Raw genomic sequence first — 24,448 nt, 5'->3', positions numbered from 1 at the left:
GTGGGAAATTTTTATAGTAATAAACAAATGTTTTATAGTTACAGCTAATTTCTGTTTGTAGTTGGATGAGCCCTTCATTAATATATCCATGTGTGGTGTGGCACCCGTACTTTCAGGTTTAATTGGGCCACCCCACGTAGTTATCCTTCAATAAGACGGTATCCATGGTGCGACAATGTTTCTCTTAACTTTGCATTATCTTATGGGTAGCGTCCCTCCCTCTCTGCACATATTCTGAAGCAAGTAACATAAGCTGCTCACGATAAAATGAAGATTAGTTTCAGCTTCACGTTGTTGACGAGGACATTAGAGATGAAGCATAAGCTCCGATTGGGGAAAGGCGGGGTGGGTATGGGCTGTGTCCTTTTTTCGGAGGAGCCATGCCTGCATTTAACTTCAGGGAAAGCACGGAAAACTCAAAAGTGGATGGCTGCATGGGTGTTAAACTGCCGTACTTCCGAATACAATTCCAGTGTCTTCCTACTGCGCCACTTCACTCCCTTATTCACATCACAGTTCGTAGAATTTGTGTTGTATGCTGCAGAGGAGATTTTCATTCTCGCAAGAAAGAATCTTTCTCATCATTCTGCAATAGACTGCTGTCAGTGATATACAGGGGCTCAACAAAAATATGGAAACAGAATGAGAAATGGATGCTTAAAGATTAATGAAGAAGCTAGCCAAGCCTGCAGTTTGTGCTGTTGTATTTTACCACGAAAGGCAGCTGTCCTCAATGCGCTTCAAGTCTCAGTCATGCTCAAAATTGTGTTCTGTGTAGCTGCGAGTGTGTTACCTCCGAGCGAGGTGAATTTGGACGTGAGCAAACTGTCAGTGCTCGTATGATGAGTGCTTCCGTAAGCAAGGTAGACGAAAAGCACGGTGTCTTAAGGTGCATTTTATGAAAGAAATATAGAGTATACAGGAAAAGCGGAAAAATATCAACCGATATGTCACATTGAGAACAAAAGTGAGTGTGTGCAGCGATCGTAAAGACGTTATTGAAGGAGATTTCGGGAAAAATAAGAGGCCGACAGCTGCCAAAGGCACTGCAGAATTGAATGTCACATTCGCGAACCCAGTCGGCACCAAAACCACATGAAGAGAGCTCCAGAATCAGGGAATTGCAGAGCCAGCTGCAATTTCAAAATCACTCATCAGTGATGCAAATGCACGTAACAGGAAAACATAGTGCCGAAGCCTTAAAACCTGGACTACGGTGCAATGGATGAAATTCATTCGGTCAGATGAGCCTTGTTTCACACTGTTTCCAACGTCCCAAGGTGAAACAACGTCGTTCTTCGGTAATGATTTTGGCAGTCCATGTCGTAATATTTCATTGTTTCTGTGCAGTATAACTTTTCCGCCAAGGGTTATGGTTGATCATGTCCATCCCATGATACAAAGTTTGTTTCTCAATGGTGATGCTGTGTTCCAAAACGACAGGGTTGCCGTTCACAGCCCGCATCTTTCAGGACTGGGATTGTGAGCACCAGGATGAAATAGCGTACCTCCCTTGGCCAACACAGTCAACAGCTCTCAATATTGTTGAGCCTTTGTGGTCTACTTCGGAGAGAAGGGTCCGTGATGTCTATCCTCCTTCATCATCCTTACCTCATTTTGCCAGATTCCCTTGAACGCCACACAGCACCTGCATTTATCCATTACGGGGTGGTAGCAAGCTGTTTACCAGTGGGTTTCCTATACCGTGTTAGGTGTAGTAGTGTGTTGTAGTGTGTTGTGTCTTTGGTGCTCAATATTTTTGACCACCTCCTGTACACCTATAGCTGTTCAATGGTATTTCATTTACAAACTGCATGTACAATAAAATTACGAAATCCTAACAACCTTGCTCCAGCAGCCGACCCTATTACTGCATGCCATACAGTAAACAGTTTCACTGTGTCAGCAACACTCGTTCTAGGTGGTGCCTTGAAACTAAGTGATATAATGCTGAAATAACCAATCTGAGAAACCTCTGATGTATTTCGAACGAGTGCCACAATTCCTCTTACAATAACAAACTTCACGAACAAATTAACTAGGTGAGTTCACGTTTCCTTCTCAAAAATTTTAAACAATCTTAATGACGTTGTTGTGTTGTTGTGCTCTTCAGTCTGAAGACTGGTTTGATGCAGCTCCCCGCGCTACTCTATAATGTGCAAGTCTCTTCATCTCAGAGTAACTACTGCAACATACGTCCTTCTGAATCTGCTTACCGTATTCATCTCTTGGCCTCCCTCTACGATTTTTACGCAATACACTTATCTCCAGTACTAAACTGGCGATCCCTTGATGTCTCAGATTTTGCCCTGTCCATCGATCCCCTCTTTTATTCAAGTTATGCCACAAATTTATTCTCTCGTCATTTCTGTTCAATACCTCTTCATTCATTAGTTGCTTGATTTAGTCACGCAATCTTGATCATTTTTGTGTACCACCCAATTTCGAAAGCTTCTATTCTCTTCTTGTATAAACTCTTTATTGTCTATGTTTTTCATTTCCATAAACGGCTACACGCCAAACAAATACTTTAAGAAACCATTTCCTGACACTAAAATCTGTATTCGATGTTAATAAATTTCTCTTCCTTGGAAACGCTTTCTTGCTATTGCCAGTCTACATATCCTCTATACTTCAGCCATCATCAGTTATTTTGCTGCCCAAATAGCAAAACCTATCTACTACTTTAAGTGTCTAGTTTTCTAATCTAATTCCTCATCACCAGCTGATATAATTCGAATATATTCCATTATTCTTGTTTAGCATTTATCGATTTTCATCTTGTATCCTCCTCTGAAGACACTACCACTCCGTTCAACTGCTCTTCCAAGTCCTTTGCAGTCTCTGACAGAATTACAACGTCATCTGCAAACCTCAAAGTTTTTATTTCTTCTCCCTCGACTTTAATTCCTGCTCTAAATTTTTCTTTTGTTTCTGTTATTGCTTACTCAGTCTATAGATTGAATAACTTCGGGGATATGTTACAACACTGTCTCACTCCGTTCTTAACCACTGCTTCCCTTTCATGCCCCTCGACTCTTGTAACTACCGTCTGGTTTCTGTACAAGTTTTAAATAGTTTTTCGCTCCTCATAATTTACACCTACTACCTTACGAATTTCAAAGAGGATTTTGCAGTCAATATTGTCAAAATCTTTCTCTAAGTGCTATAAACGTAGGTTTGCCTTTCCTTAACCTACCATCTAAGAGAAGTCGTAGGGTCAGTATTGTCTCACGTGTTCCTACATTTCTATTCTTCTGAAACAATTCATGTTAGTATTTTGCAACCATGACTTATTAAACTTATTAAACTCATCTGTCAGTTCCTGCTTTCTTTGTAACTGGAATTCTTATATTCTTCCCGAAATCTGAGAGTATTTCATCTGTTTCGTACGTCATACATAACAGATGGAATTGTTTTGTCATAGCTGGCTCTCCCACGGCTATCAGACGTTCTGACGGAATGTTGTTTACTCCAGGGATCTTTTTTCGACTTCGGTTTTTCCGTGCTCTATGAAATTCATATCGCAGTATCATATCTCTCATCTCATATTCATCTATGTCCTCTTCCAATTCTGTAATATTAACCTCAAGTACATCTCCGTTATATGGAACCTCTACGTACTTCTTTCACCTTTCAGCTTCCCCTTCTTTGCTTATGACTGGCTTAATAAAAAAGTCACATATCTCGAATATCATCGACTTTAATTGTCCGGTTATATGTAATATAACACACGAAGAGCTGTCTCCTATTGGGTATGCGAACAGAGAAAGAGGCAACGCAGTTGCAATCACACGTGTAATGGGTAATGGCTGTAGTATCAGCCTGCTCAGCCAGTGGGAGAGAGTTTCTCGAAATCAATAAAAACACGCAGTTTCAAGAAACACGTAATAAAACGACGGGGCTATCAATTCAGCTGGCAAGGCACTGCCTGCGGCGAAGAATTACGTATGTGTAGTGCATCTGTGAATGATAGGCGAGTGTGTTAAAGATTTGCGTTCCAGGACGGGCAAGGAAGCAAGCCATTTCGATTTGACTTCTCCGGTTATTTCACAGCCTTCTCGTGAGTCCGCTACAATACGAACTTGGTTTTCGTGGCTACCAATAACGATTAGAAAAATAGTTACGAGGGGCATTCAATAAGTAAAGCAACACATTTTTTTCTCGGCCAATTTCGGTTGAAAAAATGTGGAATTTGCTGTGGGGCATCGTGGAATATTCCACTTCAAAATCTATAGTTTATTGTGTTCCGATAGGTGATGACGATATGTGTAGCCTTCAAAATGGCGCCTGTTATCGTGTATAATGCAATACGAGAGAGAGAGAGAGAGACAAAGATATTGTTTATTACTCTGTGGTGGTTAGCGCTCAGATAATTAACCTTAGTGTAGGAGGTCTTTGTTCTTGTTAAGAAATAATTCATTAGGAGTTTTTCATTCTCGTGAAGTAGAAATCGACGCCATTGCGAGGTTTTGAAGAAAATTGTATTATATATCTGTATATAAGCCAGTGAATGTTATGAGAAGAATTTAATTGACACAAAGTCAATAAAAGATCGTTCATTTCTTCGGAAAAGATGTAATTTCACGAATCATTTAAATCCACCAATCTTGGACATTTATAAGAACTGAAAGCAAATCTGATTGCTTTGCAACAGAGCCCAGACGACTATTTCTCCGCAACTTTGATTAACACTTTCAGCTTCAGTACAGCGTCTGCAGCAGCTGGAGCAGATCGCTACAACAGCGGAAGCGTGTAGTGTGAAAGCAGTTTCACACATCGCCCTGTATCGAACCAATGGTGTGGGTATTGAACACAACAGAGCACACACAGTCACTCATACAGTATATACAAAGACAAACACAAGGCGGTGTGGGAAACACATAGAGAGCGACACGCACTCAATACAAGTGCTCATCAGAGAGAGTTTATACTGTAACGGAGATGTGTTCCAAACAGAGTGCTCTCATTGAGGTTCAAATGGTTCAAGTGGCTCTGAGCACTATGGGACTCAACTGCTGTGGTCAGCAGTCCCCTAAAACTTAGAACTACTTAAACCTAACCAACCTAAGGACATCACACACACCCATGCCCGAGGCAGGATTCGAACCTGCGACCGTAGCAGCAGCATTGAGGTTCTTTTGGCGGAAAACCAGAACATAGATATTCATAGGCGCTTGCAGAATGTCTACGGAGATCTGCAAGTGAACAAAGGCACGGTAAGTTGTTGGGCGATGCATCTGTCATCATCGCAATGAGATCCTCCGACCTGTCCGATCTCGCGCGTGACGGTCTTGTCTCCTGCGACGTTGGAACGTGCGGACACTCGACCGAACTTCTCTTTGTCCAGGACATCGCAGGGCCTCACACAAGTCTGCGCACCAGAGAGGAGCTCAGAAATCGTCATTTGACTGTTCTTCCTACCTACAGCCCGGATCTCACACCTTCCAAGTTTCATGTGTTTGGCCCAATGAAGAATGCACTTCACGGGAAGCTGTAACTGGACGATGGCGAGGTCCTTGATGCAGCGAGATGTTGGCTCTGACGTCGGCCAGTAGAATGGTACCATGCGAGTATACAGGCCCCCCAGCAAGGTGGCGTAAGGCCGTCGCACTGAACGCAAATGATATTGAAAAATAGGCTTTTGTAGCCGAAAGATTCGGGAATAATATGGTGTATTGGAATCCTGAATAAAACCGACATATTTTCAATAAGAAATCTGTTGCATTTACATATTGAACGCCCCACGTACCTAGTCTCCCACTTTTGTCTCATAAAGACATCGATGGACAAACGCAGAAAAAATATCGAAGGTTCAAGAACTGTCACATTCCTTTTCCACGGTGTCGCCAAGAAGATGTAACAACGAGATTTTGAAATTAGGGCTATACCATAGACCTAATCGGCTGTAAAATGCGAAGACTAAGCGAAAATAGAAACGGAAACTACGTAGAAGACAGAAAGAGGGAAATATGCTGATAAAATACAAACACTAGGTAAAAATCTGTGGAGGTGTCACTTAACGAAATTCCTCTTTAGTTTACGCAATACAATCGAAAGTCAAAACCTGTTTCATTTGTGCCAAATTCTTTTAATTACCGTAAAATTATGACAAAAGTGTTAACTTTATCTCTGCGGGTACTTAACATTGAAATTTTCTCTATCTTTTACATTTACTTTCTCGCATACAGAAGCAGGAACACACGGAGTCTAAGTCTGTGTATTCGCTTTTTTTTCTGTAGGTCGATCAACAGTACCCTTATGAATCGGAAACTTAAAAAAGCATTTATACACACTTATGCATTTCTCGAGGGAGAACAATGGAGGTGCAAGTAAACTATGCGTCTACTGAAGTCATAGAGTAATGTGTCAGTGCTCCATCTGGAAATAACACAGAATGGAGTTAACAATGTCGACTCAAAGACCTGCTGGTTTCAAACGGGAAAGTGAGTCAAACATACATAAACACAGTGGTATGTTATCATTTTCGACGATGGTACGCTAAATTGTTGAGTTTTCTTTGGCACGAGAGAACACAGAGGAAGACAGACTGCTAAACTGTCTTCTTGCTTTCTCTGCGAGAGTTCTCGTTCCAGTCCAAGCACACAACGGCAGACTTGACGAGAGGCAACCAAATTACAAAATGAGGATGACGTAAGCGTGTCTCGTAAACTTTTAGAAGGAAACTACTCGAGTCACGTAAACCGACTCCAGCAAGGAAAGGTACGGTTGTTTCAGTAAGTGAATGCGTTTTTAAATGCTACAGCGTGAAGGACTAGCTGCAGCTGGCTTTCGTTTGAGTCAACGCTAGTTGTTTTGTGTTGCAGCAATAAACTTTACGCTTCGCAATAGTTATTCATAACGTCTGTATTGCTCTTTGTATCTCGCCTTATTTAACACGTCGATCTGCAGTTTATAATTTAAACAAGGAATGAGAATTTTAATCACATCTGTAGAGGTTTAGTGTTGTGTAATTCTATACTCTAAAGAAAGTGAACTTCGGTGGACTGGCTTACGCGTCTGTGTTTTCATATTACATTTCAGTGTCCGCCTAAAATACTAGAAGCAATGCAACCACTCTATTCGTTATTAAAAAGTAAAGAGACAATCTCCCGTGCAACATGCGAAGCACTCTCACAAAGTTCTCGTATGGAACTAATACTTCAAAAGAATTCCCCTGACAGACATCACTGCTGCTTTCAGAGATGCTAGTTATATAAGCAGTAGACAGAGAAAGAGCCCGTTTTGCTATCTTTACACCGCTTTATACAAGGGATGCGTAGTAAACATACCAGTGCGGCCAGATCAGTAAAGTGAATTGACTGGGTCGTCATCGGTACCGTAATCTGCTGCTCTACGTCTACATCTGCGCTCGGCAAACGATCTTTCGGGTTGCGGTGGAGGACGCGCTTGATTTCGTTTTGAGTTACCCTTGCCCTGCTCCAATCACAAATGGTGTATTGTAAGAATGATTGGTTTTACAGCTATGATTATTTCGCGAAATGTTAGTTGGAAAAAATAATATGTTACATGGCTCTTCTTGGAATGTATACTTTCGGAATTTCAACAATAACCCTCTCCGTGATGGACAAAGCTTTTCTTGCAGCATCTACCAATGGACATCGACGAACATACCGATGACGCTCTGATGCGTACTAAGCAAATCTATGACGTATCGTGCCATCTTTCTTTGGATCCCTTCTTGTTTCTCTATTACATGTAACTCACGGTTCTATGCTAACAAGAAATACTGAAGAGCCTTTCGAAAGAACGTTTCGGTTTTTTTTTTTCAGTGAATCTCACTCTAGCATCTACTTTCCCTAGAACTATTATTTTGAATGTTTTTCGGCCACCACTTCTGATGTAGTGAGGAAATGTGCTCATCATCGTGCGTGGTTGTGGGTAGCTACAAAGCCGAGACAATTGTACTTTCGACGACAACATGTGACACTGCTCCCGAGAAACATTCAAACAACTCACTCTAAAGTTTATTTCAGTAAATGATTACAAATTGTTTCGTTGATATGGAGGTTTCGAATGTCACTTGCAAGCACTGCGTCTTCAGGCGACGAGTGCCCTACCGGGACCAACCGACCGCCGTGTCATCCTCGGTGGAGGATGCGGATAGGAGGGGCGTGGGGTCAGCACACCGCTCTCCCGGTCGTAAGATGGTATTCTTGACCGAAGCCGCTACTATTCGGTCGAGTAGCTCCTCAAGTGGCATGACGAGGCTGAGTGTACCCCTAAAAATGGCAACAGCGCATAGCAGCCTGGATGGTCATCCATGCAAGTGCCGACCACGCCCGACAGCGCTTAACTTCGGTGATCTCACGGGAACAGGTGTATCCACTGCGGCAAGGCCGTTGCCCATGTCACTTGCAAGTGACCCATAAATATTACTTGACTGATATGAACTTTAACGTGATAATTAATGAGTTCAGTGATGCTCACGCAGTAAAATTCTAAATATGACCAAATTCAAGCAATTACTAATTCCAGTAAAGTCCCAAAAAACAAGTTTCATTTTGTAGTTAAGCTTCCAGACTGCTCTCAGATATTCTAAGATGGCAACATTTCTTAACATGACAACCCATAAATTCTTCGCAGCAACGGACTCCTGTCGATAAGACTATGAACTTACGCATGTGAAACACTCACAGGGAAACATAAATGATTTTTAATTCTGTGGGGGGACACAGTCATTTTTTACTTCACGAACGAGATTGCCGCCATTTGTGAGTCGTGTCATATTGTCGATTAAGCTAAGTCACGAGTGGGCCGTCATTCGGCTGTTATCAGACACATAAACTATGCGGCGTGTACGTACAATCGCTGGACACAGTAAGAGGAGGACAGTTACAGCGTAAGACAGAGACAAGTGGTCAGTAAGAAGTGAGGCTCTGGAAGTAGCTGTGGTCAGCGCTACAGTAGAGAGAATGTCGCTGCGAGAACACCCATCTCTGCGCTCAAAGACAGAGAGCAGTGCGTGGACTCGGCGACTAGAGGCGAGGTGGCCAGTACTATGACGGAAGCCTTACCCGTTTGTAGCGGCACCACAGGCCTAGATTACTTTATATGGATCAGGAATGCATTCACCATGAATGACGGACAATGGAGCTGGTGATCGACTATGCTGCGTAAACAAAATGTGTGTTAAACTCTGGGATCTTCATCAGGCGTTGCGAAGATTCAAGGCAAACGTATCGATGCTACGTCACGCCAGCAGGAAGTGTTTATGTTCGAAAACGTAACTGAATTATATTGCAGACATGGTTCCGTACTAGTGCAACCTATTCGCAAAGAACTAGTGTGCACGGCCTAATAATTTAAAACTGGTAGTAAGACGAGCTGTTCCGAGATTTGAATCTATCTCACTAACACCCCTCGTTAATGTTAAGATCAGAGAGAGACGATACTAGATCTACGGAATGAAATTTTCACTCTCCAGCGAAGTGTGTGCTGATAGAGCTGACGGGACAAACAGGGAGAATAGATATTAAGAAGTCATTCATTTTTTATTGTATACGTCACGGTAAAGGCAGAATGTACAGTGAGGTGACAAAATACATGGGACAGTGGTATGCACATATACAGATGGCGGTAGTATCGCATACACAAGGCAGAGTGCTGGCGGAGCTCTAGGGCAGGACTATCACTTTAGAACCTTACATCCCACCCGGTGTCAACATTTGTCCTCTGCTGACCACGAACGATCTGCAGATCCCCGAAGACGACCGCAGGAGGCGCGACCAGCAAGCGACCTTGCAGCCTGGCGTGGAATGAAAACACTTGAAGCGGATAGCGACTCATCAGATGAGCACAGCAGGTGCGGCTTAACCCCAGCGTCGGAAGCCGACTCTGCACAGTTACCAGACGACAAAGGCAATGGACAACCATCCCAAACGGTTCGCCACAAACAGATGGGAAAAAAGCGGAAAAATTTACGAGAACTTGAACATTTCAAAAATCGCCAAAACCCAATTCCCACATTAAACCAGTATGACCCACTTCCAGTAGTGGGTGAGCAGATTAAATTAACGACGCAACCATCTGCAAAGGAAACTGGCGCTGCCGCCCACTCTGACTAACCACAGCAGTCGAAAGTACCAGCAGGAAAGTCAAAACCAATTTCTATTCAATATACGGGCAAATATCTTTCCTTGAATGCAGAGGTCAAGAAACAGGAGTCCTGCCGGATAAAGGCAATATGTAAGGGGGAAACGATTAAATACCATTTTAGGCTTATGGAGGATTAAAGCAAAGCGCTCCGCTACTTGCAGCAGACGAAAATCCCGTTTTTCATTCAACAGCCACCCCTGGCGGATATTACAACCAAGAGGCTCCTCTCAAGCCTCTGTTCAAGTCTAGAGATGAGAAAAGTACTCAGGTGGTAGCACAGCCCGTTTATTGTGTCTCCCTGCCTGCAGGACCAACAAGTGACTCGATCTACGACCTTCGCCATATACTGGATATTCGAATGAAAGTGGAACCATACCGAGCTCGGGACAGTGCTACACAATGCAAGAGCTGCCTCAAATTCTTTTTCACGCGGCTAATTATTGTATGCTATGTGCCAGATGCGTTCGGTGTGGGGGCAACCACCTATAGCAGTCCTGTACTGAACCAAAGTGCGCAGACTGTGACGGCGATCATCTGGCTACTTATAGGGGCTGTTCTACGTTTCAACAAGCCCTTGACACATATACGGTACAGGGGCAATCTACCTAGGAAAAAAAGCAAGTCTTCAAGACACCACCGACGATTGTCGACAGCAAGACATTTCCTTCACTGTCACGACGACAGCGTCTGGCTTGGACATCATCCACCTCAACCCGCCTCCTGCGTGCCGCCGACACGCTGCAACTAGAGAGAGTGTCCAAAATCCCACGGATGGTACAGACCTCTCGGGACTTTTTGCGAGTATCAAAGAGTTCATTACTTCTTTGCAACAACGGGACATCTTCACCACCATCGAGGTACGCTACAAAAATTCTATGACGTACCAAACACCCTCATGAAATTCTTGGTCTTCTTTGAGGGAGCCACGTTTCTGTTTACCCCCAGTCACGGCGTGTGAAATCGTCCAGACCAGGGACCTCTCACTCTGCACTTTTAACACTCATGGCATTTTTCGTCAAACACTTGAAATGGCAGAATTTATACATCGCATCGGCATTCTACTGGTAACTGAAACACATTTCCGTCCAACGCACTCCTTTAAACTAAAAAACATGGCAGGCTTCCGTATGGATCGGGAAAATGGCCGTGGGGTCGGGACGGCCATTTTTATCAAAAACTCGACGACCTATGTGCACACTGCTCTCCTTCCATTGGCGACTCTTGAGGCTACTGAAATTACGATTTCCACGTCCTATAGGATTATTATTTTCCTCGCTGATAATAGAGTCCTCAGAGGCCCTTCGAGCAGAACTACTTACAGCTCATTTTCGACCGATTCCCAAAGGTGTTGTTACGTGGTGACTTGAACGCCAAACACTTCGCCTGGCATTCTCGGCCTACCAGTCCACACGGGATACATCTTTACAACATGGAGGCGTGCCTGGAGGCTATATCCTTGGGACGAGAAGAACCGACACATATTCCGGTAAATCCACCCTGTAGTCCAGTTGTTCTGGCCAGCCGGAGTGGCCGAACGGTTCTAGGCGCTACAGTCTGGAACCGCGCGGCCGCTACGGTCGCAGGTTCGAATCCTGCCTCGGGAATGGATGTGTGTGATGCCCTTAGGTTAGTTAGGTTTAAGTAGTTCTAAGGTCTAGGGGACCGATGATCTCAGAAGTTAAGTCCCATAGTGCTCAGAGCCATTTGAGCCAGTTGTCCTGGATATCGTAATGCTCAAGAGCCTGCGACTGGATTTTCAGTTACGTTTGCACAACGACCTTACGTCTGACCACCATTCCATGCTGAGGCCCTGAACTGCTTGCCGATACTATTGGGACCAATTTGGGTCGTGGCTCAATAACGTCCATCCCACCGACGACATGTCAGCTACCGGTCACATCGATGAAACAATTTGCAGTTTGACAAGGAAGATCAAGCGTTCCTTCCACCAGACTTCTGTTACCATGGTGCACAAGGTCTCCCGCCAAACCACGTTGTGGCAACAACTGAAATACCTCAAGAACAGAGCACAACGGCCCTGGCAATGCTATAGAAATCCAGACGACCACAGGAAGATGAAGAGGCTCTCCAGAGAACCTCAGCGCCGAGCTGTAGAACACCGTGAAGAAATGTGGGACGCGCGACCACTGGAGTCTAGTCAGACACGTTCGCAAACCATGGCCGCCGAAACGGCCGCTCGAGGGCCCGCAAGAGCGTGATAAACGACCCGTTGGGCAATGTCGAAATTTTCGTCGAGGCGTATGAGGCCTGAAACACCATTGATGACTTGGTCGACGATGACAACACTGAGGGTATACGTCACAGAGCTGAGAATATAAGAGAGGCTCCTCGACAACCTGAACCACTACTGACCACACCAGCTGAGATGAAGACTTTAATCCGCCAGCTTGAACTCACTCCGCCCCCAGACCAGGCGGTGTTGCGAACGAAGATCTGAAACATCTTCCATGCAAGCCCTTAGTGCAGCTCACAAGGATTTATAATAGTTGTTAATAGTTGTCTGAGGCTGGGCTATTTTCCAGGTACATGGAAGCTCGCTCAAATCGCCCTAATCACAGAACCTGACAAATGCCTCAGTCTACTAACTACCGTCCCGTCAGTCTACTAGTATACCGACTAACTGCCTCACTGGGCCAGATCAGTTACCGTTCGAGGGTTCGCTTTCGGCTGAACTTCAACTACTGTGAGTCACGGAGACATCACCTACAAAATGAGTTTCCAATTATAAAGTGGAAATCTTTTTAGACATACAAAAAGCTTATGACTTTGCGCAGATTTATAAGCTCTTGATCGAACTGCAAGATCTGCAAATCTGGCGTGACTATTGTGTTCGGATAATCGGCAGTTTCTCCAATACCGGCAGATAATTTTCACATCGTCGGGCATCGTTCCAGCGTTAGACGCCTACAGGAAGTCTCCAACAGGGCTCGGTCTGTGTCCCTACGTAAGCGGGTGGGAAAAATATTTTCGCACTCTGAAGAGAAACTTAATGATTGAAATTCCATACAAGATCTTGCCACAACGTGAAACGGCTTTCTTTTAATCATTGGAATCCCAATTTACGTAACATATCCGTGGCGCTCTCTCCCCTGATTCGCGGGCTGTTCTTTGAACTTTTTTGATGTTCTCCGTCGATCCTATCTGATGCGAATCCCACACAACACTGCAATACTCCAGACGAGGCAAGCTTGTGTAGGCAGTCCATCTAGCAGACCTGTTGCAATTCTCAATGTACTGCCAGTAAATTGTAGTCTTTGGTTTGCTTCACCCACAACATAGTCTATGTGACCGTTGCAGCTTAAGTTATTGGTAATTGTACAGCCTTTAGATTTGTGTGATTTATCGTGTAACCGAAATTTAGAGGATTCCCTTTTGATACTTACGTGGATGACATCATGCTTTTCATTATTTAGTGTCAATTGCCACTTTTAGCGCCATACAGATACCTTGTCTATATCATTTTGCAATTAGTTTCGATCAGCCCGCATCTCGTGGTTGTGCGGTAGCGTTCTCGCTTCCCACGCCCGGGTTCCCGGGTTCGATTCCCGGCGGGGTTAGGCATTTTCTCTGCCTCGTGATGGCTGGGTGTTGTGTGCTGTCCTTAGGTTAGTTAGGTTTAAGTAGTTCTAAGTTCTAGGGGACTGATGACCATAGATGTTAAGTCCCATAGTGCTCAGAGCCATTTGAACCATTTTTTTCGATCATCTGATGGCTTCGTAAGACGGTAAATGACCCCATCATCTGCAAACGATCTAAGAGTGCTACTCAGATTCTCTGCTAAATCGTGTATATCAGGAGCAGCAGACGGTCTGTAACACTTCCTTGGTTTACTTCTCTGTTGGTCCGTCATGGACAGCGGACATCGGCTGGTTAAGTAACTGTCAATATCAATGAAATTCACCAATAGCCGTGTAACTTAAGATGTTATTTTGTTTTATTTTAAAGGCTACCAGTTTCAGAATTTCACTATGCCATCTTCAGGCATCTCTCCAGATAAACGAAAATGTCATATAAAGCCATAAATCTCAGGATGTCGTGAATTCAATCGTTACGGTATTGTTTCATTCGAAGACTTGATAGCAACCCGGAGAGATGCATATGGGGCCTGAAGATGGCATAGTGAATTGCTGAAACTGGTAGCCTTCAAAATAATATAAAATAACATCTTAAGTTACACGGCTGTTGGTGAATTTCAATGACATTGATGACATATTACTTCTGTTTTACTCGATGACTGTCCGCCAGTAACTACGGATTGTGACCTTTGTGACAGGAAATCACGAATCCAGTCGTAAAACTCGTAGATGCTCCCTCCGTTAAAGTCGCCACAGCCGGCCTGCGTCATTACGCGCAGTCCTCTCATGGCAGGGGGGGGGGGGGAACGGGAAAACAAAGAAGCGCCGACGCGCTTTTTCCGGCTGCTCGCCGCTCCCTGCCACGGGAGCTGCGTGGGCGACGGCCGGCACTCGGTGCTTCGTCTCGCCGACGCCGCGGTGGTTCGTGTGTGCGGCCGCGCGCTCGTAACCCGAAACGGAGCGCGTCGACAAATTACCTCCTTACCGTACGAGGCGCTCCGAGTTTCAATTGGCTGGCCACGGCGAAGGAGCCTCTCCCCGTAACGAATCCGCCCATTACGGCAGCCTTCGGACGTATTTGTAACGAGTAAATTTATGTGCTGGCGAGCGCTAAGCGAAAAGCGATAACTGGCCGCGCGAGGGCGCCGAGCGCCGTATCTCAGCACGCACACCTCATCGCGGTGGCGTCGCTCTACGGCCCACGTGTCTCGGCTGGCGAATGGCTCATAAATTATATTTACATTACCTTGCGGTAGTATTTCTTCGTCAGGTGTTGATTGTTTACTTCTATAAATTTCTCCTCGATTCGTTCAATTTGTCTTCCGTTCATGTTTCAAATGACAACACATTACGACACTGCGCCGACATTCAGTGCACCCACTGACAGGGGATCTGCATGGCGGAGTTTGGTCGTTCCGTGCCCTCTTCGTAAGTGCGGCGTTTCTTTTCAAAATTTGCCGTTACAACTGATGATCGTTTTCAAGTTCTTCCGAATTGATTTCATTGGTATTTGTCATTTTCGTAATATAAGGTGATGGTAGATAACGCCTCGCAATGGTCCCATGCCGTCTTGAACCTGTGAAGCATCACGCGGCATGATGATACAGTCATTTCAGGTGCTAAGCTACAACAGCGTGTCGTCTTTCTTGATCGGTGCTGTTTCTTGAACTTGACGACCTAGTTTCTCCACTTGATACTCGTCACAAACCCACTTTTCTGCTGGTGGACGTGCTTAAAAGTTTTGACGTATCGCTAACAGAATGTCCATGTTTCGTAGCTGAAATGACAGTTGGCTTATGTTTTGTGGCGGCGTTCGTAGCGACAAACACTTCGCTGTAGAAACGGCTTACGAAATCACCGCCACACTTTTAATAGCGGGCCGACCGGTCCGCTGGAACAGGGAACAGAAAGATGAAAACCCAAACACTCTGATTAAATAAAAGTCGGTACTTATCTTTATTAACGAAGATACAGAAACACAGTAGTGAACTCCGTGTCTACAGAAATCTGTCTAGTTCGAGTCGGAGCGGCTAGGTCAGCGTCGGCTGACGACAAACAACAACTCTGCTGCGATGAACACACAACTGACTAGCAAGTACACAAATCGGTGGCGAGTATACCACTGAGCGGCGAATACAGAACTGTCCTAGCGCTCGCGACTCCAGCGCTTAAGAAGCCAGAAGCCAGCGGTGGCACGCGCAGACTTGCGGCGATTTCCTGTATCGCTGGCGCTGCTTATGCGGACGGCGTCCGGACTTTGATGCTGCCAACCTTTTGGCAGCGGGCTCGGTTGGCATTACTGGCTAGGATATAACATTATGCATTAAGAAATGTAGTCTTGAAAACGTGATTTATTTTTATAAAGCCTGCGTGATCTGCTCAAGTGCCTTGTTGAAAGGAACCACGCTTACATGGGATACTACCTAAGTAGCAAAAGGAGTCTAACTACACCACTGAAGTACCAGGAATGTAGATGCCAAAGATTGTCCTTACCGTAGACTGTGTTAGTACTTTCACAAACATAAACAGTGAGCAAAAGCTCGGTATGTGCAAATCTCATTTACTGCCTTTTGCAGCTATTTTATATGACACTAAATGTTTCACAGTCATCAGTGTACCTGTGATCTCTTACTTTCGTAAGTGTGGTTACTCCAGAAACCCTCCGGCGAAACGATACCTCTGCTCATTATCTCCACTATAGTATTTCACGTACTTTGAGCGATAAGTAAATAGCAAAGAGAACTGTAGTCCATCAATAAACAATCGGTATAGGCTCTTATATAGTATTTCATAAATGGGGCACACGCCCAGGAATGCAGTCTGCAGAAGCCTCGACCAGACCAATGAAATTCTAACATCCAAAACAATTCAGTATTAGCTCTTAGCATTCGCTGGGACTAATATCAACAATTTTTCCAGGTATGCTGCTATTTTCTACACATTCCTTGTAGCTGTGCGGTACAAAACATCATGTCAGCTGTGCCTCTAGATGCGCGACAACTATACTGCAATTCAGGAAGTATATTCAGTGCACCCTCAGCAACTGAATAGTTAAGTCAATTTACAATCATCTCAGTACGGGTCACGAATGAGGTTCATAAAGTTAAATCAAGAACTCCAAAATTGATGCCAACCATTAGTGTTAACAATAAAACCTGCAGAAACAAAGAATGTACATGAAGTACTACGATAGAATCTTGAACAGCAATTTGCACTGACGTGTAAAATCGGAAACAAGAACCAAAAGTGATAATGGAAGCACCGTGAAAAGGGACAACGTACAAGACTGCTACATTGTAAGCCAAGGGAGAAAGAACCTTCTTTATTGCGTAAATATATGGCTTATACAGCTTAAAATATTAAGTATTCCTATAAACGTTCTAGCGGTGGTCATTCATTTATAAAGATTTTTTTCCCTAACTATACATGCAGAAAATGAACATCTAATTGAAAATAATGCTCAGGTATTATTAGTTAAACTGACAGAACCTCTTCTCAGTATTCAACAAAACATTCGGTATAATGCAGTGGGTTTTTACGTACAATAACTTCAAATGCGAACAGTTTAGGTTAGGATTTACCGAGACTGTTATTGATATCGACTGAAACTATACCTTTATTTTTACATTTCCATTAGACGCCTTAGGTTTAATCTTCGATCATCAGGTGCACAACATACACATTTCGTATTAATTCACATAAATCTACCTTATGGCAGAAGTGCATTATGGAAATAAAATAAAGCATGGCTGGTAACATTAGACTTGTAGTTTCAGTCGATGGAAGTTTAGAGGCAGAGCCACTGTCGTTGCAGAATGAATGAATCGTTAGCGCTCGACTTGGGTGCTCAACTCTTGAGGCTGCCGACTCCCTCTGCTGGGGACCACCGAACGGCTCGCAGTTTCGGCAAAACAGCCCTTTCAGTTTTTCCGGATTGTCAGCCCTCGCGGTGAATGTTCTATCTCCAGCAATGCTCTTCAGTCCCTTTCCCACGATTGTCCTCCCAGTAACAGAGGGCGGCGGCTTTCGATAACTGTTCATAGTTTCAGCACTTAGCGAGGGCCAGCGTACTGATTATTAGTTTTCTTCAGCACGGCTGAAAAAAAACACAGTTTAGTGGCTTGAGACAGATTCAGGGCACAGGAGGTGGACAAAAATACGGAAACACAGAAAACACCATGCGTTACCATGCCTAATACGTTCGAAACAGTTTCCAGTCGTCTAGAATAGATAATTACACATTCTGTATGATTTTAAAAGAAATTTTATACCATTCTTCCTGAAAAATAGTGGCAACTTCGGGAAACGACTATGGAAGTGGACAGCAATGGCGTACACTACTTCCACAAGCAGATCACAAATGCTCAATGACATTGAGATCTGGGGACTGTGAACGTGACTGAACTGTCGCATCTCCCATGACAGTTCAATCACGTTCATCCTCGTGCCAGTGCTGGAACAGGTATCCTGTCACCTTGGAACACTTCATCACCATTGAGGAACAAATTTTGTACCACTCGATGGGCCTGATAAGCTGAAATGGTCTTATAAACCTTGGCAGTAATGCAACCTTGCAGCGTAACCACGGGGCTCCATGAAATACCACGATTTGACTGCCCAAATCGTCACCGAACCCCCGTCACGTTTCACTCTTGAGAAGTAAACTTCGTCAGAAGTTGGAACTAACAAGAAAAAAGAACCACCCGAGCAAACGACTACTTAATTGCTCCAGAATCTAGGGTTTATGGTTTGCAAATGTAACGCAAAGTGCTTCTTGATGTACAGAACAATGAATCACGTCTATCGATCGTCGCAATTTTTCGCTATTTCATTGTCAACTAATCTTTAAATTCCTTCTGCATGGTATTCTGATGTCGTTTCATAGCAAATTTGCAGTACCCGTCAATTCTCATCCCTGACTTCTGTCATTCGCCTTTATTTTTAAAGGCTCGTGCCGATAGAGCGTTAGACTGCCTGTTTTTTGTAGAGCCACTGGACCTGTGATCGTTCTTCATACCACCAACAAATAGCGAAGTGTGAACAGTCCTAACAGCACAATTCTGCCGAAGTGAAGAGAGTCGTGCCGAGCTAGAAATGCCACACCGCAGTACTGAATGGAATGTAGCGCAGTTCTGGGTACTTCCGAGAAGTACCGAGTAAAGCTGGAACTCGCCGGGACTTGAGCGGCACGCGGCACGCGGCCCGCACACGTGAAGTGTGGCACGCCGTGGCCGCTTCTGTCTTAAACGATCGCCTGTCAATTTCGCCTGCTTGGACACTTAGCGGGTGATATTTTCCGGTTTCCCTGTATGCGGCATAAATCTCTGATAAGGTGCGTCTTGAAACACCGAACACCTAGGCTACCTTGATTCACCAACAGAACGCTGTTCTAACCATGACTGACACTTAAACAACGTAGCGAGGACATTGCACAAGTGTCGTTCGTGGTAACGTACAATAGCACAGTCTGCGAGCTTGGAAAGGAGCTGCATTTATGTTCAAGCAACCAAATGTGAAGGTGTCATACATATTTTTGTCCAACACCCGTGTACCATTAGGAAAATAACATATGATGCCATATTTGTGCGCGAATATCATCATGGCAAGGCGATAGACCCATGGGTTGTTGGTTTAATGGGACGTTTTGGGTCTACGAAATACTGCTGGAGTGGCCGAGCGGTTCTAGGCGCTACAGTCTGGAACCAAGCGACCTCTACGGTCGCAGGTTCGAATCCTGCCTAGGACATGGATGTGTGTGATGTCCTTAGGTTAGTTAGGTTTAAGTAGTTCCAACTACTAGGGGACTGATGACCTCAGAAGTTAAGTCCCATAGTGCTCAGAGCCATTTGAACCATTTTGAATTAATAAAGTGTGCTAAAATGAGTGAAATACTATTAAGTTGCAGGGTCGAAGAACTAAAAAAAAATGTGGCGAAAGGCAGAAGAAAAATCTGTTTCATTCGATCCTGCTCCGACTGCTGCGATGTTGATCCAATTCTGTATGGCCGCAGGGCATCCTAAACGTGCGCTGATTTGTGGCGGGGCGCCAGAGGTGTGGAAACGGCGGCAGAGGGCGTGACAGCCCAGCGACAGGTAGCGGCCTGTGGGGCGTGCACCGGCCGTAATGCGCCATTGTTCCCAGACACAATTGCCACGCTCGCGGAATTGCCGATTTCCGAGTGGCGGTCTCCGGACCGCTGCAGTTGGAGTGACGGTATCCTCTCGTGGGAGACTTTCGTGAACTAAGGAATCTGTAACGAGATTCTAACGTAGAGAACGAATGTTTCACTTTTACAACGAAGTACACGCTATAATAAATCTTCTACACGGGTTGCAATGGAGTGCCGAACAGGGACTCGAATCTGTACCGTTGCCAGGTAACACTAAATATGTCTTACCAATATAGAGACACATCCATGATTCTTCAAAGGATCGACCTCCCATGAATAAAACGTCATATTTCTTGAACTAAGTTTCATCATTTGGATTTGCAGCTCCTTGTGTTTGCCGTGTTTGCAGTTAAAATTGTTGGATATAAAGTGTGCCAGTTATGCAAAACATGTTTCAGTACCACTGTGCCATCATCAATGGGTTTCTGTTTTATTTAATCTTTACACTTAGGACCACTTGTGTATTATCTATTACAAGTAGCTTGTCATGTTTTCGTGTGGCAAGCCCTTTTATTCCCAGCATCAAGGTGAGGTGTTGTGAAGCACACGCAGATTATGAAAATAGATGTTGTATTTGCGTGTGCTTTCTTCAAAAAAAAAAAAAAAAAACGCTAACTTTTCACCTGCATAATTCTCTACCGCTCTTTGCGCCCTTAGAACTATCATGACGCAAGCGAAGGTATTACTACACAGGTAATTTTTCCCCGTTGCCAGACTGAAGCTGAGTTACTCTCGCGTTCCGCTTTCTTATTGTAAATAAGACGCCAGCGGTAATGGTTTCACTTTTAAGAGGGTTAGTTTACTTATTGCGATAACCTCAGCCACGGTACTTAATAGAATTCGTGCATAAGGAACACTTAACAGGCCGGATTTCCTAATGAGATATCTATTTCGAAACGGGTGAAGAGGTCAGGAACCGCGAGATCCGAAGGCGAGATTTGTCGGTTAGCGCGACGGGTGCTTATCGCCCTTTTCCCCGGGCTTAATTTACGACGCTCCGTAGGCCGATTTAGCCGCCAAAGTGGGGTAGACGCGCGGGCCGGCGCTGACCTTTCGGCCCGTTTCAGAGGGGCGGTCGTGCATAACAGGGACGCCGGTCCCTGGTGCCTGCAGCCGCGACGTTGGCGTCGCCGTTGCCGTTTCGTGGCGTTCCGGGCAGCGCACGCATTGCCGCTCTATTAGTGGCGGGGCGGGCGGTTGCGAGTTTACACCTAGGCGCGGAACGGCGTCTCCCCCCAGATAAACTACCTCTCTAGTCGTTCCTTTTCCCGGGAATGAGAAATACACAAGCGACAGGGTACGGCCGAATCATTGGATGGCAAATGGACCGTGCAGTGTGTAATGCAATCTTGAGTGGGCCCGCAGAATATCGGAGGGCGCTTCCGAGGCGTTCCAAGGCGACCCGGCGGAGTGGTAATTTCACGCGAATGCCACGCTCAATAAAGCACAATGGATTCTCCTCGCAGGGGCGCTGGCGTTACCCAGAATGCCGTGCAGTCGGTGCGCTCCAAAACTCACTCTCTCTTCCTCCATCTCTCTCTTTCTATATTTCATCCCTCTCTCTCTGTTTCCGTATTTCATCTTTTCTTCTCTCTTTCTGCGTATGTGTGTGTGTGTGTGTGTGTGTGTGTGTGTGTGTGTGTGTGTATGTTCATTTTCATCCATTCCTATGGAAACAAGCCGGTCTCCAAACAGAATTTGGGGAACGAAACTGTAGCCATTTGGTGGATTCCATTCCCCTACAATATTTCTATTCGCTCGGCGGAATACTGCGAGCTGTGATACAATAGAAGTATTGCTCGAATTGGATTACATCTGTGTAATTCAAAAATGGTTCAAATGGCTCTGAGCACTATGGGACTTAACATCTGTGATCATCAGTCCCCTAGAACTTAACAACTACTTAAACCTAACTAACCGAAGGACATCACACACATCCATGCCCAAGGCAGGATTCGAACCTGCGACCGTAGCAGTCGCGCGGTTCCGGACTGGGCGTCTAGAACCGCTAGACTGTGTAATTCGCAGTCGTTTTAAGTTTACCTTATGGATTGTCCTCATTCGTTTTTTTCATATTATAAGTTCTTACCTTCGGAGCCCGGGCATCAGTTTCCGAGCGGAGTTAAGTACAACACTTTTCTAGTTTTTTCAGCACATTCATCAAAAAAATGGCTCTGAGCACTATGGGACTTAACATCTGAGGTCATCAGTCCCCTAGAACTTAGAACTAATTAAACCTAACTATCCTTAGGACATCACACACATCCATGCCCGAGGCAGGATTCGAACCTGCGACCGTAGCGGTCGCGCGGTACCAGACTGAAGCGCCTAGAACCGCATGGCCACTGCGGCCGGCGCACATTCATCGGTATCCGCTTGAGAGCATAACATGTGAGCATCCATTAATGAAGCCTTTGGTTCGATTTAGTTTTGAAGTACGTATCTTCAACTTTATTTAAATACCATATTTATTATCAAATGGAAATATTAAATAACACATACTGAATCATAATTTTTTGATGAAATATCAAGTTTTATGTTTAATTAGTGTACATACGAAAACAAATTTATTTGATGCAGATCCGTGAAACTATCTTTGTTAAATTAAAAAGAAAAAAGAACTGTATGCATCAAGAAAGGTATTCAACACCTACAAAAAAGGATTTTACTTTCTATTTGATGTTTCGCATTTTTATATCAAACTTCAACTTCTTGTGAAAATAGTAACTATATATTCATGCGATTATTAATTAAAATGGAAATTTATTATATTATAAAATAATTACAATTCAATATTTATTAACCAACATATCCATTTGTTGATAAATGTAGAACATAGAAACATTAAAAAGTAACTATTAGCTAGAATAGAACCTGTGGTTACACGATTTCAAAACTCTGAAACTACCAGCGACTACATTAATAAGCTGAAAAGTTTTACAGTTAAGTGAATAAGTTGAAGACGTTTTGCAGTTAACAGCACCTGGAAATCTAATTTTGAAAGCCGGTAAGTGTGAACAAATTTACGTTTGTTAGTATGAAAATATTCAAAAGAAGAATTAAATGTCAAAGTGAAAGAACATCAATAATAAGATTCGCTGATGGCATGGCTGTCCTCGCTGAAAGAGAAGAATTACAATAACCACTGAATGAACCTATTGAGCACAAAATATGAATTGAGAGTAAACCAAGGAAAGACGGAACATAACGACGCACCAGAATTGGAGTTTGGCTACAAACTTAAAATCAAAATTGGGCACGACAGACAATCAAGAACAATACAGTATAAAGAGAGTGTTCTTTGCAAAATCAGGTCGGCTGATATCAAACATAGGCCTCAATTTCAGAAAGGGAACTCTAAAAATGTACGTCTGGAGTACTGCATTGTACGAAAGCCAATATCTGACAGAAGATTAGAGAATCGAAGCGCTGCCCACTTGGTGTTATGAAAGAGTACCACAAACTAAGTGCAATAAGAAGGAACTGGAAGGTTCTGCGCAGAATTGGTGAGGGGAGGAATGCATGGAAAACATTAAGCAGAAGAAGGGACAGGATAGCAGAACGTGTGTTAAGACATGGAAAAATAATTTTCATGGTAGCACGAGGGCTCTTCGGAAAGTAAGGTCGGATAGGTCGCGAAATGGAAGCGATACAGAAAATCCGACGAAACTTTGACACGTGTCCAGAATGAGATTTTCACTCTGCAGCGGAGTGTGCGCTGATATGAAACTTCCTGGCACATTAAAACTGTGTGCCCGACCGAAACTCGAACTCGGGACCTTTGCCTTTCGCGGGCAAGTGCTCTACCAACTGAGCTACCGAAGCACGACTCACGCCCGGTACTCACAGCTTTACTTCTGCCAGTACCTCGCGTGTGTTGGGCAATGTCTCCAGTATGCCTGTCGATTTCGTCACGTTGCTCTTTTCAATTCCGAGCACACAGTAAGCATGCAAAGCTGCCCAGAACAATAGTGTCTCCCGCCAAGTATGGGTGCCGGCTGAGAGGATTCGCCTGTTTACATGCAACTCTACATAACGTACCTGTCATGCATTTCCTGCTTCATGACAATTCTCGGCCACATGCTGCAGAGGCAATGAGTACGCCCTTTCGATGAGAAGTGTCTGCTCAACCACTATTCAGCCCGGACTTGGCTCCCTCTGATGTTTATCTCTGCTCGCATAAATCGCTGGCAATGAAGATAGCATTTTAGGACAAGCAACGAAATGCAGACCAGCGTACAGAAGTGGCGGAAGCTGCAGGCGGCTGCCGTCTATGATGAAGACAGTTGGTACAATGCTACGACAGGGGACCTTACTTTCCGTACAGCCCTCGTAAGTTGAAGAGATTGTGTGGCGGCAGCACCAAAGTAGTCGGATGACTGATGACTGGACGAGCAAAATCTTAGTACATGTAGCTGTTTTTTCATGTCAACTAGAACCTAATCTTTCTGTCGCGAGTTTATGGCGTCTTCTAGTTCATCATCTTGCATAGCTGTTACTCCTGCATCACACAATATACTTTATCGATAATTTGATGTCGGGATACCATAGTTTTTACACGTCC

The 24,448-nt window shown here is 44.4% G+C and overlaps 1 protein-coding gene across 1 annotated transcript in view; it reads right to left on the bottom strand.

Annotated features, from left to right (window-relative positions):
- The window catches only part of LOC126174772 (dual oxidase maturation factor 2-like), a 714,319-nt gene that overhangs the window by 291,108 nt on the left and 398,763 nt on the right, over positions 1–24,448 (bottom strand). The gene's annotated exons all lie outside the window — the stretch shown is intronic.

The sequence above is a fragment of the Schistocerca cancellata genome, chromosome 3, assembly GCF_023864275.1.
Source record: "Schistocerca cancellata isolate TAMUIC-IGC-003103 chromosome 3, iqSchCanc2.1, whole genome shotgun sequence".
Classification (NCBI taxonomy): Eukaryota; Metazoa; Arthropoda; class Insecta; order Orthoptera; family Acrididae; genus Schistocerca; species Schistocerca cancellata.
Note: the sequence above shows the minus strand (reverse complement) of the source record. Positions and strands in the feature narration are given on the sequence as shown.